Genomic DNA, 19,300 nt, shown 5'->3' on the forward strand with positions numbered 1-19,300 from the left:
AATTGAGATAATCATGTGTTTTTTTGTTTTTGGTTCTGTTTATGTCGTGAATTACATTTATAGACTTGTGTATGTTGAACCAGCCTTGCATCCCCGGGATGAGTCTTACTTGATCATGAAGGATAAGCTTTTTGATGTGGTGTTGCAATTGGCTTGCCAGTATTTTATTGAAGATTTTTGTGTCTATGTTCATCATGGATATTGGCCTGAAGTTTTCTTTTCTTGTTGGGTCTCTGCCGGGTTTTGGTATCAGCATGATGATGGTCTCATAAAATGATTTGGGAAGGATTCTCTCTTTTTGGATTATTTGGAATAGTTTCAGAAGGAATGGTAACAGTTCCTCTCTGTGTGTCTGGTAGAATTCGGCTGTGAACCCATCTGGACCTGGGCTTTTTTTGTGTGTTAGGCTCTTAATTGCTGCCTCAACTTGAGATTTGTTATTGGTCTATTCATGGTTTTGACTGCTTCCTGGTTTAGGCTTGGGAGGATGCAAGTGTCCAGGAGTTTATCCATTTCTTCCAGGTTTACTAGTTTATGTGCATAGAGTTGTCTGTAATATTCTCTGATGATGGTTTGAATTTCTGTGGAATCTGTGGTGATTTCCCCTTTATCGTTTTTTAATTGCATCTATTTGGTTATTCTCTCTCTCTCTTTTTTTTATTAGTCTGGCTAGTGGTCTGTCTATTTTGTTGACCTTTTTGAAAAACCAGCTCCTGGATTTATTGATTTTCTGAAGGGTTTTTCGTGTCTCTATCTCCTTCAGTTCTGCTCTGATCTTAGTTATTTCTTGTCTTCTGCTAGGTTTTGAGTTTTTTTGATCTTGCTCCTCCAGCTCTTTCAATGTTGATGATAGGGTGTCAATTTTGGATCTCTCCACTCTTCTCATGTGGGCACTTATTGCTGTATATTTTCTCTAGAGACTGCTTTAAATGTATCACAGAGATTCTGGGATGTTGTGTCTTCATTCTCGTTGGTTTCAAAGAACTTCTTTATTTCTGCCTTCATTTCATTGTTTATCCAGTCAACATTCAAGAGCCAGTTGTTCAGTTTCCATGGAGCTGTGTGGTTCTGAGTTCGTTTCTGAATTCTGAGTTCTAACTTGATTGCACTGTGGTCTGAGAGACTGTTTGTTATAATTTCCATTCTTTTGCATTTGCTGATGAGTGATTTACTTCCAATTATGTGGTCAATTTTAGAGTAAGTGTGATGTGGTGCTGAGAAGAATGTATTTTCTGTGAATTTGGGGTGGAGAGTTCTGTAAATGTCTATCAGGTTTGCTTGTTCCAGGTCTGAGTTCAAGTCCTAGATATCCTTGTTAATTTTCTGTCTGGTTGATCTGCCTAATATTGAGAGTAGAGTGTTAAAGTCTCCCACTATTATTGTGTGGGAGTGTAAGTCTCTTTGTAAGTCATTAAGAACTTGCCTTATGTAACTGGGTGCTCCTATATTGGGTCCATATATATTTAGGATCATTAGCTCTTCTTGTTGCATCGATCTTTTTACCATTATGTAATGTCCTTCTTTGTCTCTTTTGATCTTTGTTGCTTTAAAGTCTATTTTATCAGAGACCAGAATTGCAACTCCTGCTCTTTTTTGCTCTCCATTTGCTTGATAAATCTTCCTCCATCCCTTTATTTTGAGTCTTTGTGTGTCCTTGCATGTGAGATGGGTTTCCTGGATACAGCACACCAATGGGTTTTGGCTTTTTATTCAATTTGCCAGTCTGTGTCTTTTGATTGGTGCATTTAGCCCATTTACATTTAGGGTTAATGTTGTTATATGTGAATTTGATACTGCCATTTTGATGCTAGCTGGCTGTTTTGCCCATTAGTTGATACGGATTCTTTATTTTGTTGATGCTCTTTAGCATTTGGTATGATTTTGAAGTGGCTGGTACTGGTTGTTCCTTTCTTTGTATAGTGCCTCTTTCAGGAGCTCTTGTAAAGCAGGCCTGGTGGTGACAAAATCTCTGAGTACTTGCTTGTTTGCAAAGGTTTTTATTTTTCCTTCACTTGTGAAGCTTAGTTTGGCTGGATATGAAATTCTGGGTTGAAAGTTCTTTTCTTTGAGGATGTCAAATATTGGTCCCCACTCTCTTCTGGCTTTTAGGGTTTCTGCCGAGAGATCTGCTGTGAGTCTGATGGGCTTCCATTTGTGGGTAACCCGATGTTTCTCTCTGGCTGCCCTTAGCATTTCTCCTTCATTTCAACCCTGGTGAATCTGACGATTATGTGTCTTGGGGTTGCTCTTCTTGTGAAATATCTTTGTGGTCTCCTCTGTATTTCCTGGACTTGAATATTGGCCTGCCTAGCTAGGTTGGGGAAGTTTTCCTGGATAATATCCTGAAGAGTATTTTCCAGCTTGCATTCATTCTCTTCGTCACATTCTGGTACACCTATCAAACATAGATTAGGTCTCTTCACATAGTCCCACATTTCTTGGAGACTTTGTTCATTCCTTTTTGCGCTTTTTTCTCTAATCTTGCCTTCTCATTTTATTTCATTGAGTTGATCTTCGACCTCTGATATCCTTTCTTCTGCTTGGCTGTTGAAACTTGTGCATGCTTCACGAAGTTCTTGTGTTGTGTTATTCAGCTCCATCAATTCACTCATATTCCTCTCTAAATTGTTCATTCTTGTTATCATTTCCTCAAATCTTTTTTCTAGGTTCTTAGTTTCTTTGCGTTGACTTAGAATATGTTCTTTTAACTCACAGAAGTTTCTCATTACCCACCTTCTGAATTCTGATTCTGTCCTTTCATCACACTCATTCTCCATCCAGCTTTGTTCCCTTGCTGGTGAGGAGTTGTGGTCCCTTGTAGGAGGAGAGGTGTTCTGGTTTCAGGTGTTTTCCTCCTTTTTGTGCTGGTTTCTTCCCATCTTTGTGGATTTATCCACCTGTCTTCTGCGTAGTTGCTGATTTTCAGATTGGTTCTCTATGTGGATGTCCAGGTTGTTGATGATGAAGTTATTTCTGTTCCTTAGTTTTCCTTCTAACAGTCTGGCCCCTCTGCTGTAGGACTGCTGAGATCCACTCCAGGCCCTGCTTGCCTGGGGATCACCTGCATCAGCTGTAGAACACTAAAGGTTGCTACCAGTTTCTTCTTCTGCTATCTTTGTCCCAGAATGTTGCCCACCAAATATCAGTCTGATCAGTCTTTTGTGAGGTGACTCTTTGGATATTTGGGGGTCAGAGAGCTGCTTGAGGAGAAAGTCTGTTCTTTATAGGAGCCCAAGTGTTGAGCTGTGAGCTCTGTTGCTCATTCAGAACCGCTAGGCAGGTACGTTTAAGTCTGCTCCAGCAGAACTCATAAACCGCCTTTTTTCCCCCAGGTGCTCTGTTCCAGGGAGTTATGGCTTTATTTATGAGTATCCGTTGTGCTGCTGCTTTTTTTTTTTTTTTTTCATGGCTGCCCTGCCCAGCAAGGAGGCAGCCTAGTCTCTGTCTACCTGCAGAGGCTTTGCTGAGCTGCTCTGGGTTCCACCCTGCTGCCAGCTCCTCCCTGCTGCCATGTGAGCTTCCCTGCAGTCCTGTTTATATGGGTGTGGTTAGAACTGCCTCGGCAATGGTGGCCCGCCTCAGTAATGGTGGACTCTCTCTGTTATAGTGGGTTGTCTCAGCAACGGCAGGCCGTCTCAGCAATGGCAGACTACCTCTGTAGGGGTGGAGTGCCTCGGTAATGGCAGACGCCCCTCCCCCACTGAGCTGCACTGTCCTGGGTTCAGCTGTGCTTACTGTGAAACTCTCAACCCCAAGCATTTCCAATTGCTGTTTTGTTTGTTTTTTGTGGGGGTGGGACCCGCTGAGCCTGATCACCTGGCTTTCTGCCTCAGAGCCTTTTTTTGTTTTAAGTTGAATGGTTGACTCTCTTCCGGGTGTTCCAGTCATCTGCTGAAAGGGCACCAGAATCTGTGTGACTTCCCGTGCAGCAACCCACTGCACCGGCTGAAACAACGGCACTGCCTGGGAATCTCCTGGCCTGTCTCCCTGTTTCAGACCCATTTAATCAGGTGAATGGGTGATCTGCCTTCCCGGAGCGCCAATTGCCAGCTTAAAAGGGCAACCAGACCAGTGTATTTTGTACGGAGAGCTGCCGCTCTGTGGCGCCAGCAAAACAGCCACACCGGTCAAAACAGCCGTGCCGGCAACCCATAGGGCTCCTCTGCCTGGGAATCTCCTGGTCTGTGGGCAATAAAGATCCATCTGGAAATGCGGCATCCACTCACCCTCTGCGCTTTCTCTGGGAGCTGCAATCCTGAGCTGCTCCTAAAGGGCCATCTTGGATCGAAGTCTGGAAGGCATTGTTTTTACTTAAACAAGATCAAACTCCCACCCCCCTCCTACTCCCTTTTCTAAGACCCTTTCACATGTAATTTCTAAAACTGTAAAACAAAGACTCTTTCACATGTTTCTTCCACCTTTTGGCTATTGTGAGTTATGGTGCTATGAACATGAGTGTACTATATCTGCTGAAGTCCCTTCTTTCAGTTCTTTTAGGTATGCACTCAGAAGGAGAATTGCTGGATCATATGGTAATTTTACGTTAATTTTTTGAGAAGCCCGCCATAATGTTTTCCACAGCATCTGTACTATTTTGCATTCCCGTCAGCAATGCACAAGGGCTCCAGTTGTCTGGGATCTTTGTTTTAATAATAACCGTCCTAATGAGTGTGAAGTGGTATCTCATTATGGTTTTTATTTGCATTTCCCTAACGGTTAGAGATGTTGAGTCCCTTCTCATATGCTTATTGGCCATTTGTATGACTTCTTTGGAGAAATGTCTATTCAAATCCTTTGCCTATTTTTGAATTGGGTTGTTTGGTGTTTTGTCATTGAGTTTCAGGAGTTCTTTATATATGCTGGATATTAAGTTATTATAGATATGTGATTTGCCAATATTTTCTCCAATATATTCTGTCTATCTTCATATCAATCACACAGGCATCACCCTTCAGCAAGTAGACTTTCACTTACTCTTCCTGCCTCAGTATGTTTCTTCAACTTACCTCTGTCACACCTGCTGCTCTGAGTTCTGTGCTGTGTGTGCTCAGTTCCCGCAGCTAATACATTTCCCTTGTCTTGCTGGGGTAGGAGAGGGCTAGTCACTTGGCTGTATGGGAGTAGGAGGAGGTTTATAGACCTAGGTGTTCCTGATAAAGGCTCTTCTCAGAGCTTCCTGTACTTAGTCTGCTCCCCAGCCATGCCTCCAGCTCCTGGGCCTTTCTGGAATTCTGTGGCACAGTCCTTGCTTCTTGTCAGTCATCCCTTTTTTAAACACATGAGATTATATTTTCTCTGCTAGGTCACTTGCCAGTTTCATTTTACTTTGCATCTTCCAAAACATATGCTGATATGTGCCATTAGCTGTCCTTTTCTTTCCTATTCTCTTTTCCCCGAAGAATATATATGCTTTTATCTCAATGATGCCACTTTGATTAGGTTGCAGGAGGCAGTGGTGATAATACATGTTTAAGCCCCCAGGTCTACCAAAAACCTATTTAATTCTGTAAGTAAAAAGAAATGATGAGACAAGTCTCAATCACTTTTGGAGATTTATTTGCCAAAGTTAAGGATGTGTCCGGAAGACAGGTGTATGCCTTTCTCCCAAGATGATTTTGAGGGCTCCACATTTAAAGGGGAAAGGGTGGGATATTGAGAAGCACATAGTTCTCACTTAAACAAAACGGCAAAGGAAAAATGTGAGGAATCTGCATTTTACATAAGATAACACAGACAACATGGGGACAAATTGGATATGCATTTGTGTCTGGCAGGCCAGGGTGACTGCCTGTAAAGATATCACTTAGCATTGCCATGGTGAAGTTTTAACAGCTCACCAGGTATTTCCTTGCTGGCAAATTATGTGGAAAGTGGGTAGCTTTTCATCTTGTAGCCATTTCATTTAGGAACCGAAAGGTGGAGGCAGGTTTGAGTGACCTGGTTCCCAGCTTGACTTTTCCCATTGGCTAAGTTAGTTTGGGGTCCCAAATTTTAAATTCTCCTCACAATTCTCTCAATAGCACTAAACACTTGTGCTAGTTTGTTTGTTTATGTATGTAGAAAAAGAGTCTTGCTAGGTCACCCAGGCTGGAGTGCAATGGCAGGATCTTGGCTCACTGCAACCTCCACCTCCTGGATTCAAGCAATTCTCCTGCCTCAGCCTCCCAGGTAGCTGGGGTTACAGGCACCCACCACCATGCCTGGCTAACTTTTGTATTTTTAGTAGACACATGGTTTCACCATCTTGGCCAGGCTGGTTTTGAACTCCTGACCTCAGGTGATCCTCCTGCCTCAGCACCCCAAGGTGCTGGGATTACAGGTGTGAGCCACTGCGCCTGGCTAGTTGTGCTAATTTTAAAGATAAAGTGTCATGATCACTCAGTTAGGAGGTGGTGAGGCTGGGTTTGGAGCACAGATCTGTCTGATGCTGGAGCACGTGCTGTCATGCTCACCCTCATATGCTCACCCTCATGTTATGCCTTCTGCTCTAGTTAAACAAAGCTTATGCTTAAAAGAAATCTATTAATTAAATGTAGAGAAGTCCTAGGCAAAATAAAAACATTGTAATTTTTTTTTCTGGTAAAGAAGGAAACTTGCTTCGAAGTTCTTAAGTAATTATGCACATCCCAGTAGGAAATCTTTCAACTCGTGGCATGTATGAATTTAATCATCAAAATATTATTAATGGCAATAATAGAAAATACATATCTGTTTATTAAATGCAATTTGCATGCAATTTTCAAAGAGTGTACAACTTAGAAAATAACTGAGTATACTTCAATCTTCATCTATCTCTTTCTTTGATGTACGTTTCTTTTAGTAAACGTGATCTTAGAAAACACAATAGTGATGCATAACCCTTGGAATTCATGTGTTTGGCAGAAGACCCTGGAAATTCACCTTAAAGTCAAATACCAGAGAACTATCTGGAAATTTGTAGTCCACGAAGACTCACGATCAAAACTGTATCTTCTTGGTTTTAGGTTACATGTCTGGCAGTACAGTTGGTTGGATATTAATTCAATTATTTTTTACACTAAGAAAAAGACTGATCATTTCTTATTCTATGCCTCTTAATATAGGAAAGAGGAAATTATAGAGTAGTGGCTGATTGCATGGACTTTAGGGCTTAACCAAACTTTATTCAAATCTGGGGCCTACTAGTGGCATGACCTTGAGGAAGTCTACATCTCTAAACACAGGAGTTCCTTGGAAACTGAGGACAATAAAAACAGTGTCTACTTCATGGAGTTTTTGTAAATATTAAAAGAGGAAGTAGAGGTTGGCACAGTGTCTCACCCCTATAATCCCAGCACCTTAGGAAGCTGAGGCAGGAGGATCACTTGAGGTCAGGATTTTGAGACCAGCCTAGCCAACATGGTGAAACTCCATCTCTACTAAAAATATGAAAACTAGCCAGGCATGGTGGTGGCAGGAACCTATAATCCCAGCTGAGGCAAGAGAATTAGTTACAGGAGGCAGAGGTTACAGTGAGCTGAAATTGAGCCAATGCACTCCAGCCTGGGCAACAGAGCAAGACCCTGTCTCATAAATAAATAAATAAATAAAGGCAATGCAGGTAAAGGGTTTAGCATGGTGTCAGGCACATAATCAGAGCATAGTAATGGGCAGGGGCTATTGCCCTACATTTGTTAGAAGTTTTACTGGGAAGGCCCCTAGAAAAGTGAATGAAATGGAAATAAACAGAAAGAAGAGAGGGTGAGTATGAGAGAAACAATCCTCTGTTGAAAGTCTCCTTCGTATCAAGCATGTGGAACAGTAGTTACACAGCTGAATCACTTTCATCCTGCAACAACTCCTGGTTGTGTGGGGTCACCCACTTCCCAAACAAGGAGGAAAGTAAGTTGGGGCCACATGGAGGTGGAAGTGGAATTTGGATTTCCGTTGGCCTGATTCCAGTCTACTCTCATTCTTTACAAGTGCCTTGCTGAAGCTGGAAGCTGAAGTGACTGGAAGTCAGGTCATCTATGAATTTGTATTCTATTCTATTTCTGGATCTTTCTTTCTGGTTGCTTCATTAATATTATGTTATTATGTGTAAAGTACAAAATTAATTTCTTCTTCTTTATTAATCATCTTTAAGGTGTGGGGTTAAAAATAATTGTCCCTGATTTCTCATGGGATATTTAAAAATAATAAATTTCATGAGTTATTTTAGAGGGCAAGTCTCTAGATAAAATAATAATCAAATTTTAGAACTAGAAGAGCCTTTAGAGACGCCCAGGAGAACCTGCTCATTCAACAGAGGAAGAGACCCAGACTTAAAGAAAAAGACTTGTCCATGTTCCGACAATGAGTTAATTGCAGGGTGGTCCTGACTCTTTTCCACAGCCACCAGCTTTCAGGCATTTTTCCTCCCTGCCTGATGTGGGAGGAGAGAAGCATCATGACTCCCTTATAGGGTTGTAGACTCCTCGACAACTTCAAAATCTTCCAATTCAGTCTTGTCAACCTTCCTCTAATTCCACCCATAGTTAAAGTGGTTTCTAACAGTAACAATAAGTGGACTTATTATGAGAAGTATCTATCATATATAAAATATACCTGAAGTGGTAATTGTATTATTTTCACTGATTTTTTCCTCTATCCTTCCTATTTCCCTTGTCTAGCAGAGTCTGGGCAACTGGGGCTTCAATGCATCCTCAAAATGGCGGAAGAGACAGACACATGCAGAATTGGAAGGTTGGCTGTGCAATAGGTACCAGTTGAGAGGTCACAAGACAGAAAGCGCAGCTTAATAACACTCCAAACCAAATACGTATCTCCAACACCTATGTCTCTACTTTTATTTGAAAAGTAAAATCGGGAATCTTGCTAATTCTTTCAACAGATGTCCATTCATCTTCCAGCTTTAGAAAACAGTCAGTCAGTGTCTTTGATGGTCGCAGTGGAATGGAATATTATTTCTCTGCTCAGTCGCAAATGTGGAAAAGGGCAGTAGCCCCCAAACTCTGCCTCACCAAGCAAGATATGATGCTGTGCACAGTGCTCAGGGGAGCAGTTAGGCTTCTCACTGTGCCCTTATTAGGAAGTGAGCAGGTGCCACACTGTGCACGCATTAGCAGAATACACTGAATGCAAGTTGCTGGCTCAGGCTATTGGGCTGATTGAGGCAAAGCAAGAGCAGGACCATTGTGAAGACTCCTAGACTCAGAGCATGAGGAGGACTGAAGCAGTATGTGCTACATGTATTTTTTTTAAGTTTTGCAAATTTGAACTTCATTTATTCAAACATATATAACCCTATCATTAAACACCAGGAAAACATTCTCCAAGAATTCATCTGTCTTTAGAAGGATGCTTTCGATCTGAATCGGCCTTGCTGGTGGAATTCACCAAATCCTAACTGTCAACAGTCAAGGCATGCAATGGCCCACATGGGGCCCTTTCCAGAGAGACACTGGAAAAATAGAGAAAGGACTTTCCTTGCTTCTGCCAGTAGCCCCTTAATTTGATTGTGTCAATTGTTTTCCAAAAGCATGGGAAAGAAAGGAATGATTTAAGAAACACAGGGGTGTGGAAGTGAGGTCCAAGACCCTGCAGACAGGAAAAGGCAGCTTTAGATGCTGCTCACATCGTGCTGGCCATCAAGGTCCCCAGTCTCATCTACCTCACAGGAGTGGCCTGAGTCCTATTTCTCAGCACTGTTTGATAAGATTTTATACTAGGCAGAGAAGAAAGAAAAAATATTTTTTTCTCCATCATGCAAAAATTATTTGGGGCAGCAACACTGAACATTAAATTTTTCTGAGCTCACAGTAATTAATGAGACCTTTTCAAGTTTCTCAAAATTTCTGAGCCTGCTTAAGGGAAAGGAGTCATTAACATAAACAAAAAAGGAAGAAATTATTATTTGGTGCTCACTGAAAGCAATGAGTGTGGCGTTTCATTTGTTTTTTTTATTCAAATCTTTGGCTCCTAGCCTTCTTCATATAGTAGCCTCCGGGATGTTGTCGCTTTTGTTTTTGTTTTCTTTTGAGATGGTGTCTCACTCTGGCTCCGAGGCTGGAGTGCAGTGACACAATCTCAGTTCACTGCAACCTCCACCTCCCGGGTTCCAGAGATTTTCCTGCCTCAGCCTCCCAAGTATCTGGGATTATAGGCATACGCCACCATGCTCAGCTAGACTAATTTTGTATTTTTAGTAGAAATGGGGTTTCACCCTGTTGGCCAGCCTGGACTCAAATTCCTGGGTTCCAGTGATCTGCCTGCCTCAGCCTCCCAAAGTGCTGGGATTACAGGCATAAGCCACCATGCCCAACCCAGGTTATTTTAAAAGGAAAGATTTGACTCTCGCCTTAATCACATTGTCTTCTTGTATTTCCTGTCTACCACCATCTACTGTCTGTCTGATTCTCTAACATTCTGAACCTTCTTCCTGTTCCCTCTGAAATGTAATTCTGTCTATGCCTATCTATAGTGCTCAGAGAAAAAAAATGAAATTGGAAGCTTGTGAGGAGATTGCAGTGACCAATGGAGCAACTCTGAGAAACAACCCACTCAGAGGCTGCCTCTCAATTCCCCCAGTAATGACCCAGTTCCTGACCTACCTCGTCCTCAGGTCTGAGGGGTATTAAGGGTTTAGTCAAACAGGTGACTTAATAGTTGTGGTGGACATCAGTGCTTTTAATCAGCCAGACACCTATCTCCCACTGTGAACAGATATTCACCAAGACTGTCACTGGCAATAAGCAATGCCAAACTAGGGAAACTGCTACTATTGCTTTGTGGAAATCAGTCTCTGGGGAGGACTGAGGTGTTCCGCTGAAGGTTTACTGCTGAAGACTCACTTCATGTCTTCCAACCCTTTTGATTTTAACTTTTATTTTAAGTTCAAGTGTATGAGTGCAGGTTGGTTACATAGCACACTTATGGGCGTTTGTTGTATAGATTATTTCATCACTGAGGTATGAAGCCTAGAACCCATTCACAGTTTTTCCTGATCTTCTCCCTCCTCCCACCATCCACCCTCCAGGAGGCCCCAGTGTGTGTTGTTCTCTTCTATGTGTCCATGTGTTCTCATCATTTAGCTCCCACTTATAAGTGAGAACATGCATTATTTGATTTCTGTTCTCATTTTAGTTGGCTAAGGATGATGATCTCCAGCTCCATCATGTCCCTGCAAAGGACATGATTTTATTCTTTTTTTATGTCTGTATAGTATTCCATGGTGTATATGTACCACATTTTCATTATCCAGCCTATCACTGATGGACATCTAGGTTGATTCCATGTCTTCACAATTGTGAACTGTGTTGCAATGAACAAACACATGCATGTGTCTTCATAATAGTACGATTTTAGTAGAAATTGGGTTTCTACTAATGCTGGGTCGAACGATAGTTCTCTCTTTAAGTCTTTGAGCAATACCCACACTGTCTTCCACTATCAACCTTTTGAAAGCTCCCTCCAACTGCCCACTTATTCTCCACTTCCAAAATCCCACTCCAACATCATTGGAGTTCCACCCAACCTCCCCAACGCTAGTCCTGTAAAAATCCTGCCCTAGTTTCCTTGTTGATAAGACTGCATTTGTGAGTGTTTTCCCTTGCCCAGCAAGAATAAATTTAACTTAACCAACAGTTCCACCTAATAACTTTGTGGGACTTTTGGCCTTTCCTTCTGGTAAGAGCACCTCAAATTCTCTTGGGAGAACTCACCCATTGTCTTGATGCATGTGTTTCCAGGCACGACTGACTTTGCTCTCATTTCTAAGTGTGAACACGTGGCTCTGGCCTATGCAACAATCACATCCCTCTTGACAGATGAACCGGTGCTGGGCACGTGAATCAAACCAGACGATCAGAACCAACAAGCATCAACCTGAGGATAGTTCTAGAGCCATTGGTAAATAGGCATTTTTCTTTCCACTGGGGTCGCTAAGTCAGTGAAGTGGAAGCCTGGAGCTTCCTGAGGCCATTTTGAAACTGTATGAAAGAGGCTGCCTGAAACAGAGAGAAAGCAGTTCCAAAGGACGACATTTGTGGGCATAGCTCTTTCATGCTTGAACTCTGTCTGGACTTTTAGTTATGCGAACCCATTGCTTCCTTTTTTATTTAAGCTAATTTGAGTTACTACCTATTGCTTGTAATAAAAAAAATTATTCACAGAAAGTCAATAATAGAGTTACTGCTTATTCTGTGCACACAAAACCCAGCTGGTACCTCGATCTAGTAACTGGGGTTCTTTATTCCTCTTGCCCTTCCCTAACCCCTGTTTCCCATAATATTGTTTCCAAGTATTTGCTTTTTCTCTACAGTAGGATTATGCATCCTCACCCTGTGTTGTGATCTGTCCACATCCTAGGGAAGGAGCACATGAGATCACCTCATTGAGGGACTTGGCCCACTGTGCTTTAGCCAAGGGGTTATAAATGTCCATGACATTAGCTTTATTTTACTAGAAGCTTTACATCACATGGTAAATGTGATGTAAAGATGGCCCAGGTTCTTCCGCATTCCTGCCCTCTGCCCTGAGAGCAGCAGTGCTCATATAGAACCTTTTTGTTCAACCTGGGTGCCAGATATCCACAACCCTCGTGTATCTTAAGCAATAAATCCTGTTCTTATAAGCCATCCGGATTTCTCGGAGCTGTTTCTCACTGTTGCAGAAAATGAAAGCATCTGAGTTCATCTTGGCCAAGGATTGCCTTGATTTGACAATTCTAATCTCACACTTTTAAATGACGAGCACCTTATTAACTGCTGCCTGTCTGAACGTCCTAACCCCAAGGGGGAGAAAGGGCAAAAGGATCTGGGGAAGAAGGAGCCAGGGCTGGGAGTCCACCCCTGAGGCAGCATGAGTTCAAGACTCTAGTGCTGGAAGACTCAGAAACAGTGGAAACCACACTGACTACAAAAGCAGGAGGAGAGACAGAAACAGCGACAAAGCTGTGGAGGTCCAGATCACACGTGAAGCGAGGAGCCAAGAGTTTAGGACCTGGGGCTCAACACTACTAAGGGTAGGAGAATTAAAGCTGGCCGATCTGGGAATGGTGCAGGGTGGGAAAGTGAGTCCTTAGTACGTTGTTAGCATATTAAATGTCCTTGATGGAGCAGAAATCACCTCTACTCCGTCCCCTCACATTCCCCCGAGTGCTGGGAAGACCCAGTGGGCTGCTTTGATGCATTTTAAGCCACTCTTTAGGTGGCAAGAAGATTCATTAACAGTTTTCCAACCCATATCCTTTCAATCACCACTGGCAGTAGAACTGAGTGAGGTGCTGGCCAAAGTCCCATCTTTCTCTCCCACATGCCCAATTATTTTTTCCTTTCACATGGTTGGTGTGGGAAGTTGGAATGGGGTGTTGTGATTTCACGTTCGGCTCTCTGGAGGAGCCCTGGAGAAAGCTGTAGAAAGAAGGACAGAATCCCATGATGCTGACAGCCAAAGGTAGAACGCTGCAATTCGATACCTTCGTGCCTTCCACGAAGCTGGATTTTCCCTAGCAGTAGTTTCTTTGATTTCAGAAAAAGTGGGTTAGACACAGTTGCCGGGAGGAAAACCAGCCAGGTCTTCACTTCGGATGGTCTCCCCTGAATTCTTTGCCTGTTTGCATTTGTATGTTGCTGTACCTGGCATGCCAGAGGGTGTCACGGTGGTGATCAGGAATGCTAAAAGCAGTGGGAGGGAGTCATAGTTGCTATGAAATGGTGTTGTGGGTAAAGAGTACAAGGAGTTTTTAAACCCCATTCTGTGCAATGGAAGGGTAGGTGGACCCATTAAGAAGCCTGTCAGATGTGCAGCAATAAAAGTGCTTTATTAGAAAGACCCATCTGTAAGATCTATCCACAGGAGAAGACTATGAAAGAGAAGAATGAGGGCACTTAGAGACAGACTTTGAACGATGCTCTTCAAGGCTAAAAATGAGGCCCAGATCCAGATGCCAGGTAGTCTGGGGAAGTGAAAACCCTCCCTCATGTGCATGGTGGCTGTGGCCGATGCGGATGGAGTAAACTGGAGTAAGATGGGTGGCTGATATTTCTAATACTCTGCTTTTATTTTGGCGACTAGCAACATGTACTAAATTGCTGTGCTATTATATTCTGAAGTCCTCGTATACTTTCTTATTCATGGTTTTACTGCCCCCCCTTCCTTTGGCACAAGCATTTTTCTCTGTTTTGTGGGTGCTCAGTTGTAATTGCTGAACAATAATAACAATGGCAGCAAATAGTTAATTAAATGAATAAATGACATGGGTCTACACAGAAGAACTGTCGGGGTAAAAACAGCCTCAACACCATGTAAAGTAGATTCATTTACAGATTTTTTACTATTGCTAGAGACAGAACTTGTTTTAATGAAAAACATGTTAGATAGTAAAACACATTTGATTGTAAATTCCGGGCTTAGAAGAAGAAACTGCAATAAACAGGAATATCGCGAATAGGTTTCACAGCCAGCATTTGAAAAGGGAGTCATGTTCCCAAGCAGTTCACATTTTATCACTTCCATGACGAACTTCACACAAGGGAGCCATGGTGTCTTTCTAGCAAAGGCATCAGAGGTATTCAAGCCATTGTCACCTGATAGCAAAGCCCTTAATCCTGCCCGCCTACCTTCATATGACAATACAGTTAGATTGTAAAGCTAGAGAAAAACATGCATAGTTGACTAATTATTTAGGACTCTAGGGTAATTCTTAAAGGAGAGAGTGTTAATTCCCAGGCACTCCTCAGCAAGCCTCTGCTGATGTTTTTCTTGCATCAAAGTGAAAAGTTCCTATATCACTATAGGGTAGAGTCTCTGAAGATCAATTCTATTTCAGAAAGAAAATGCCTTTGAAGAATTTAGGCCGTACACAGTGCCATTAATGGCGTATCACACAAAGTAATTATGCACACAGAATCATTACACTTATAAGGAAGTTTGGGCACTTTTGAAATGAGGGCTGTTGGTTTTGGTTTGCTTTGTTTTATCTTGTTCTCGGTAGCTTCAGGTACTATTATGTTCATCCCATGATTGAAGATAGTCTTAGGGTAAATTTTTGTATTTTTTACCCAAAGAGCCAATTACAATTAGGTTAGTAAAGCCTAATTTATTTCCTTCTCTGTCCGCCCAATGAGTTTGGTTAAACAGGACCAAAACTAATAATTAGAAACCAGGAACTCTGCCACCCACCCACCATTAGTAAGGCAGGCACATGGAATTATTTTGGTAGTAGCAGAAATGGGTAGGACCTTATATATTCACATTATCTTATCAATTGTTAGCCAACAGATGATTGCATTTGGGAAGCAAAATGTTTTGGCTCACTTAGCACAGCATTTTAATCAATCACCTGCTTAACAGATATTCACTGAAATACTTTACAAGTCACTGTAGGGGGTACACATCATAAAAAGGAATTCCTACCTTCTAGAAACTAACAATGTCTTGTTCTTACCAGTGAAGAAGAAAATAAATTACTCAGTCCCTTTCTGATTTCAGGTCAGATCACCAGTCCTTTGGGAAATTTAACCAGAATAATGTTGGAAATGGGAACAAGAAGCTGGTTTTAGGAGACAGACAGACAGACAGGCAGTTGAGTTCCAGGTGTCTTTATTTTGAAGTGAGAGAGTGGGAACATTTGAGTGGTAATATGCCAGAAGCAGCTGAAAATAGAAGTTTGGAGATCACAAGTGTATATAAAAAAAATAGTTGTTTCCAAGCTAAGCTTCTTTTTTTTTGGTTTGTTTTGAGACAGAATTTTGCTCTGTCACCCGACTGGAGTGCAGTGGGACCATCTCGGCTCCCTGCAACCTCTGCCTCCCAGATTCAAGCAATTCTCCTGCCTCTGCCTCCCGAATAGTTGGGACTACAGGCATTCACCACAGCATCTAGTTTCCCTCACATTCTAAATAGTCATAGAGTATTACCACGATCGCTAAAGTCACAAAGTGCTTGAGAGGCTCAGAAGATCAAGAGCCAAGAAGGGGTTCTATTGACATTAGTGGTGATGGTAAAACAAGTGAAGAATGGCCGGTGAAACTGAAAGACCAAGGGCTTGTCAGTTACTAACTCTATCATATAAAGCGTTGCCTTCCAGCAAAGAAAATGGGGGGCAGAAGTACTAATGAAACCCTAGTTAGGGAATTGATCTCTGAAAGGGATATTTATTTGCAGATTATTTCCCAAGCTGTAGGTAGTAAATAAGTAAGCAGACACATACATTAAAAGTCGTGTGGAATCCTACAGCAAGAGACCGATGAAGGAGTTTAGTACAAATCCATTTCAACCAGAAAATAAGAAGACACCTCAAAGTGTAAGTCCTTGCGTGGGCATTCAGCATGTCTTCTTAAACGACAGAAAGAAAAGAGCCTGCTCTGAGTGCAAGTTGCTATTTCATTTTGGTGTCTGAGCTACTAATGATCCTAATGGACTCCACAACTATTTCTTTAAATCCTTTTACAGCTTAGTTTTGAAGAATTATGTCAGTTTTTTGGTCTTCTTGCCTACTTTTCTAGATCCCAGAAAATTAGGCCACTAACAGTAAATATTTTCTGGGGCACTGTAGCAAAATTTTGGTTGTCAGACAAATTAAGTCACAGCGACCTGCAGGGAAACCGTATCAGAGGAATACTGAAACGGGAAGAATGAGGCTAAATGCCACTACGTTTAAATGCTGGGTGTAGCCCAGCAGGCTCTGCGTGGGAAGCCTGTTCTGACTTCTATGCATATAATTGTGTGCTCCACACATGTGAGTGCGTGTGCTCCACGCATGTGAATGCTGTACGCTGTGTCCTGTGTCTAAATACTTCAAGTTGCCTGTGCTCAGTCCCTGCAGGTTCATTTCTTGTCCAACAATTCTTGCCCCAGAATGTAAAACACCATGAGGATTTTCCTAGTCGGGAAAATCCCAGTATAATTAGTCTGTAGGAAACTCCAAGCTTACAGATTGTATTTATCACCGTTAAAACGATAAGCAAAAATATTATTTAAAAAAATTTGGTGCACCAGTGAACGTTTCTCTGAAAGAGAAAAGGATTCTTCATACATGGTGCAAGTGCTTCAGAGTGGTTTTCATGCGGTATACAGCTGTTTTGAGGGTAAATGAGGCTTTCTGAATGAAAGGAAAAGGAAGAAAAGGAAGGAAACTAACATTTCAAACAAAACTCTGTGTTAGCTGCTGTAGTAGACGCTTTATAGACATCATTTCCATTTTATTCCATTTGTGAGAAGCTTTGTTATATTTGCAATTGGCAGAAATATTCATTAGGGAAATAAAGCAATTGAGGATGACTAGAAGGACAAGGTGGCATTGAAAGAGGTATTTTAAGCCAAGGTATATTTGGCAGGTGGCATGGAATGAAGGAGTTTGAGAGACACCATAGGCCAAAACATTCAGTCATCTCTAAGAGCAAGGCTATTTTCTGAGGAAGGACAATGGCAAATGTTGATTGGATGAATCATAATTAGGTAAGAGGAAATAATTAAACCTGTATTAAAGAGGACAAGGAGAGTAAGAAATGAATGAACTGAAAGGAAAACTGAGAAACTAAGAAGATGAGCTGGGCACAGTGGCTTACGTTGTAGTACCAGCATTTTGGGAGGTCAAGGTGGGTGGATCACCTTAGGTCAGGAGTTCGAGACCAGCCTGGCCAACATGGTGAAACCCGGTCTCTATTAAAAATACAAAAATTAGCCAGGCATGGTAGCACATGCCTGTAACCCCTAGCTACTCGGAAGGCTGAGACATGAGAATCACTTGAACCTGGGAGGCAGAGGGCAGTGAGCCAAAACTGCACCACTGCACTCCAGCCTAGGCAACAGAGTGAGATTCCATCTTAAAAAAAAAAAATTAAGAATATGGGCGTTGCCTAGCTGCTCTCCAAACATCTGCAAAAATGGATATATAATTTGTATATACATAAAAAGAGTATTTATATACTCTTCCCTCGATCTTGTCATCATTTACGTATCATCAAAACTTTAAATTGTTTGCAAATTAAATATGAAACTAGGGTTTTGGAAGTCAGGACCATGTCGCCTTGCGGGTAGGCAATAGCTGGACAGAAGCCCCAGGGAGGATTCCTGGGGGCTGGCACAGTTCTGCTGTTGGTCCGGCTGCTGCTTACACGCAGGTGTTCAGTTTGTGGAAATCCATCAAGCTATACAATTACGATATGTGCACTTCTCTGTATACATGCTAGAATTCAATAAAAAAAAAAAGCTTGACAATTTAAATAAAGTATCTTCTTACAGATACTTTGAGTTTCCCTGATGACCTCTGTGTCTGGGCATCTTTTTTATTGTGCTGGTCATCTGTATTTCCATTCCATGCATAGATGAAGAGACCTCAACCTGTCATAGTAAAATTTAGACTTTCAAAACTAAAGAAAGAATTCAGCAAGACACACACACACACAAACACACATCTTACATATACATATAGTACAAAGTCTACTTCACCATGTTATCAAACCAAACTGGGGTCCGCTTGCCAGTGCAGTAAGGCAGACATCTATACTAAGAATTGCAGCAGGAGAAACAGGGGTGTTTATTTGCAGGCCCCCAAGTATGGAGACTGGAGCAGCTGTTGCTTCAGTCCTGACCTCGCCAATGGCTTACAGGCAAGGGTTTGTAAAGGCGGGAAGGTGGAAGCGACGGGCAGTCATAAATCAGCAATGGAGGCTCTACATTGGTTTGACTAAAGGACAGGACATCTCAAAGCAGGGGCCATGAGTCATAGGTGGATTTGAAGCTTTTTTGATTTGTGGAGGTGAAGCTTTTGTCTAAATATTTTGGGTTATCAGAAAAGAATGCTGGCTCTGGTTCATGTACGTGACCTCTAGGCCCCTGAGGAAGAAATTTAGAAGAAGTATGGTAGTCAAGGTTCCATCCTCAGCTTCCCCTCCTCTGAGGTCTGTGCCAGCAGATTCGTTTGGTGGGGGTCTGACTTTCTGAAGAACATTTGTATATGTTAAAATATGACACACACGTTAAGATGCTAGCTTCAGTTTCTATAGGGAACAATTCTCCTGCCTCCAGCGTCGCTGACTGTTGTTTCAGGCTGCCATTACCTTCTTAGCAAGTCGCTTATTTACTTCTCAGGCCTACCTACGTGCCTGGAATTTCCCTTCATAGAACTCAAGATTGTTCTTTATTTCCATGCTTGCCAGGGTTAGGGGGTAGATCACAGACTGCTAAGTGAGCTCCCTGTTCTGTCTCAACCACAGGAAAATTTCACCTAACTTAATTCTGAAGAAAAAAAGATCAGACTTCAGATTTCACCTTCACAATATTAAATGATACATAATCATAAAGGCAAAAGAAATACTATTTCATATTAAATAATTCT

General features: G+C 42.0%; 1 long non-coding RNA gene and 1 pseudogene across 1 annotated transcript in view; one reads left to right on the forward strand and one right to left on the reverse strand.

Moving 5' to 3' along the window:
• The window catches only part of LOC144578321 (uncharacterized), a 121,632-nt gene that overhangs the window by 76,149 nt on the left and 26,183 nt on the right, over positions 1-19,300 (forward strand). The gene's annotated exons all lie outside the window — the stretch shown is intronic.
• Positions 1-19,300, reverse strand: part of LOC100413573 (prolyl endopeptidase-like) — a 53,429-nt pseudogene that overhangs the window by 23,041 nt on the left and 11,088 nt on the right.

Source organism: Callithrix jacchus, chromosome 11 (assembly GCF_049354715.1).
Source record: "Callithrix jacchus isolate 240 chromosome 11, calJac240_pri, whole genome shotgun sequence".
In the NCBI taxonomy this organism is placed as follows: Eukaryota; Metazoa; Chordata; class Mammalia; order Primates; family Cebidae; genus Callithrix; species Callithrix jacchus.